The sequence below is a fragment of the Siphateles boraxobius genome, unplaced genomic scaffold (assembly GCF_051911475.1).
Source record: "Siphateles boraxobius isolate OS27281-9 unplaced genomic scaffold, OSU_SipBor_1 222, whole genome shotgun sequence".
NCBI classification, from domain to species: domain Eukaryota; kingdom Metazoa; phylum Chordata; class Actinopteri; order Cypriniformes; family Leuciscidae; genus Siphateles; species Siphateles boraxobius.
This window is the reverse complement of record NW_027508836.1, coordinates 130,001-134,202: the sequence shown is the minus strand read 5'-3', so window position 1 is coordinate 134,202 and position 4,202 is coordinate 130,001. Positions and strand designations below refer to the sequence as shown.

Here is a 4,202-nt window from a genome sequence, read left to right as displayed (position 1 = left end):
AAAAAAAACGAATAATTCAGTGACAATGAAATTTTACTAGAGTATCAATAATGTAGTGCTATAAAAAGTAAAGGGTTTTTGATCTTCCATTTCAGTTGTTTTGATAATTATTGGTTACATTTATTTACCAGAGCTTGACCTATTTTTAAATGTCTTACATCACCCAACACAAACATTTCTTTGACTTTCTACAATTTATGATGGCCAAAAATGCACCAAATTTCAGTATCTTACCTGAGGCGGTCAACTTTAACTTTGAAATATTGATCAAACTGGTTTGTCCCATTTGATAAAACTAGATGAATAACAGCACAAAACACCACAGAATTAATCGAATCCATTGATTTAACTTACGGATGTTTGCGCTGCTGTTTTCCCTCCAAAAGATGATGTCACTTCCTTTCGATTAAAATAATTTAAACAAATTGAATAGTTATTAATAAAGTGTCCGTTTGTATTTTAAAATTTAGTGCGGTTCAAAAATGAACTCACCGTATATATTAACGTAATAATGACAACATTTTTTTATCTTTAATTGTATGAGAACATGTTCTGTTAGAAGCTCCACTGTATATTTAAACTGCTCACGTTATTCCCGATGAGTTAGCGCTGAATTAAGGCACGCTTCGATGACTCATTGCTGCATTAGGGAACGGCACGCCATTGGTTCAAATTAAAGACCGCGCGAACAGGGAACAGTTACGGTGAGTGACGTCACTTGCCCGCCGCGCGCGGCTGTTGATCAGTTGGTTTGGGAAGCATTTCGGTTGGGAAGCGAGAAACATTACATTACACACGTCCAATAATGACTTAGACGGAATCCTGCACAACTTAAGGAAGGTAAGTGAGCAATAACTCGAATCTATATGCTTTTAGATGTTCCTGTTCTGAGTTAAACAGAGACTCTGTGTGTTTGTTGACTCGAATCCTCCTGACAGACTCCCGCGTGCTCGACTAACTTTGGCTAAACTGTTTATGTTTGTGTTAATCTTCACTTTAAATACACGTTGCACGAAGATCGTTTGTTAGTGTTTATTACTGTAACATGCAGTAACTGCAACCGCGATCCCCATGTTCACTGTCCAACTGCCTAACCTACAGTATCTCAACACTTATTATAAATGAGTGAAATAGCGTTCAGATTATATTCCTTTCTGGAAAAATTGCATAAAATAACAAAACATGGGTTTCAGGTTAAAATCATAACAAACCTGTAGTTGTGTGGAAGTGTGTAATTTATTTTCACCAAACTGATTTGCAACAATAACAATAGGTGTTGCAGACAGGTTTCCGGAACACGCCCCTCGTCTGTAATTGGTCAGTCAAACAGATAGCCCCGCTCCCAACGCGCGTCATTGGTTGAGTCATAAGTTTACATGTTGGCGACAGCTGCTGTGTGTAAAATCATATTATTCTGAGGAGCTTTTCTACATCAAGTGTGTTTTTAATTAAGTTTAGGAAAATTTCATATATCGTTGTATACAATACATATTTTTCAAAGTAGCTTTATGGAAAATGCTTGTTTAGTAAGTATTCTGTTGTCAGCCAGAGACTAGTGTCACCATGATATAGGCTGAAGTTATAATATTAATATAGTGCTTGCTATGTTTAGTTATCGTCATGTATTCAGTTTAACAAAACCTGTTAGGTAACAATTACAACTCCTAATGATTACAATATAAAGATCATATTTGACAGTTTGTGATCCATCTGAGGAATAAAGGCACAGATATGTTTTTATTCATCTGAAAGCAAAGTTGTGTTTACAAGCTACTGGATTACACAGACACACACACACACACACTCACACACACCCATACGCATACGCACGCATACACACTCAGGCCATCCTTAAAAATATTTTGGTTTGCAGTAACAGCAAAAAAAAAAAAAAAAGGGGTCGGTAGGTAGGTCTATATTTTTTTTTTCATGATTTAATGGGGAAAAAGTGTAATTTTTTTCCCCCCACAGACAATTAACAGGCATTAGGACGAACGCAAAGAGGGCGCTTGAGACGCGCACAAGTCAACAATATTTCTGATGATTTATTGACATGAAGTTTTGTGCACAATGACAAACAGGAGTGCAACATTCAGGGATTGAAATTAACACCCTCCAACCCGCCAAATAAGGGTAAAAATGAACTTTGGAACCAAATCTGCCCGGATTTCGCGCAAATACGCAACTCGTGAGTCCTCATTATATATTAAATACAGCGTATTGTGCAGAATCTGCTCATTTCTGGCTTACTTGAACACACGTCACTAAGAAACAAATAACGGCGCGCTTGTTCACTTGCACTGAAGTAATAGCGAATATTAAAAAGCATTTGGTTAACAGAAAAGACATTGTTATTTTCCCACATCCCGCATGTTCTGTGTACTGTATTGATCTGTCCACCTAAAACACATTTTTGATAAAAAAACAAAACAAAAAAAGGCCGGTGGCGGCTCACTCTGAGTTTCCTCCTCCAACATTTGAGTGGTTTCCTTCAGGTCAGTCGACACGATCACCGTTAGACAGGGGAGAAGGGAGGAAAAGATCTGGGCACAGTTTTTCCAGAACTTCGTGCCAAGTTGGTGTCGAGATGTTTTAATGCATTTTGCCCAAACTCGTATGACTTGCAAACATTTTATTTACTGCATCATTACTACGGATGGGTATCGTTAAGGTTTTAACGGTATTACTACTCTTACCGATACTGCTTATCGATCCGGTACTTTAACGGTATTCTTATCGGTTCCTTTTGGTGTTTTTTTTTTTTTTACATTCGAGTAATGATTAACATTTGCTTTATATTTTGAAATGTAGAATATCTATAGCAAAAGAAAAATCAATGCTTTAACAAAACGGATAAAATATGTAGGCTATTTGTTATGCAGCGGTGTGCAGGCTTTTCTGTTTTATATACATGAGATACGATACGATAAGCAAAAACAAGTACAAACACACGGTCAAAAAAAGAATACAATTAAACAAAGATACAGATTATATACACAGCTTTAATTTCAGGAAGGTCTAAAATTACTTTTCAGGTAGGCCTAAGTGTTTCTGTCTGAAAAGTAATTTAATTTAGTAATCAAATGTAAAATAACAATAGTTTATCATAGATAGATTAATGCTTATTAAAGTTTAAGTTATTCATTCAAGAGCTCTGAGTGATTCGCATTAACGGCTCAATCATCACAGGTTTATTAGACGCTGCCCCTTTAAGACCGAGTGCAGATCTAATAGATGACCGATACACCATCATTTCCTTCCAACTATTTACATCCATCTAAGACATAAACTGTGTTTCAGTGAATCTCAGAGCTTTTTTTTATATTTTATGTATATGTGATAGTTTAGATGCGCACATGAAGCCCAAAGTTAAGTATAGCCTACTGTTCTTGTCTCGTTGCAGTCCATTTCGGAGCGCGTCGCCTTGTGAACAGCGTCTCTTGCGCAGATTTTTGTGCTTTTAATCGCTCTTTTAATGATTAAACGCGTCTGCAATTTAGGAAGAAATGACAGCGCATCGCTGTGAAGGGAAGGAAGTTGCGCTAGACAGAATGAGTTGTAATGGTTTCATCTCAAATATCTTCTTTTTCTAATCTTTGAAAGCCGAAATCTAAAATAAAAGTAGAATAATATCCCAGATCTAAAGTGTAACCACGTTTGAATGTTTAGTTCTGTCCTCATTGTCAGTGATTAAGGGCTGTGGTGTTGTGCGCGCTGTGGCTCCGCGTGAGAGATCGCTCTCTCTCTTCTGGACTGCGAATAGCAAAATTGCATCACAGACAAATGGTTTAATATTATTATATATAGAAATGGCTGAAACTCAGTCCCGGGCCGTTTAATACCGAGTTTCGGTACTCATCCCTAATCATTACGCACACACACCCATACACACTCACACACTCACTTGCATTGCACATGAACTGAAGCTCGTCTCATAAATGAACAGAAGCTACTTGCGTCACAGACTTGAGAAATATGTAGCAAGCTTGAAATGTCTACTTTTGCACAAAACAATTCAAAATGAAAAGAAATGGGCTACTCTCTGCTTGTGTAGGCTAATCCGTATGACGTGTGCATTTCTCTCTATGGACGTGTTCACTACTGCGTCAACTTCATCTCTGCGGCCGACACTGACACAGAAAAGACTCGTTTATTAATGAACAATCATGCATAATCATTACTTTTGCCGGTTCTTTGTGGCA

At 37.3% G+C, this 4,202-nt stretch overlaps 1 protein-coding gene across 4 annotated transcripts in view; it reads left to right on the top strand.

The window, feature by feature from the left end:
- Window positions 1–614: 614 nt before the first annotated feature.
- mgab (MAX dimerization protein MGA b) overlaps window positions 615–4,202 on the top strand; it is a 52,149-nt gene continuing 48,561 nt past the window's right edge. For 3 of the 4 annotated variants that reach the window (XM_077240221.1, XM_077240220.1, XM_077240218.1), the window contains exon 1: window positions 616–840. The gene's annotated coding sequence lies outside the window, so the exon portion shown is untranslated. Of the gene's footprint in view, window positions 841–4,202 lie in introns of all 4 variants that reach the window. The other variant, XM_077240219.1, reaches the window with a different exon arrangement.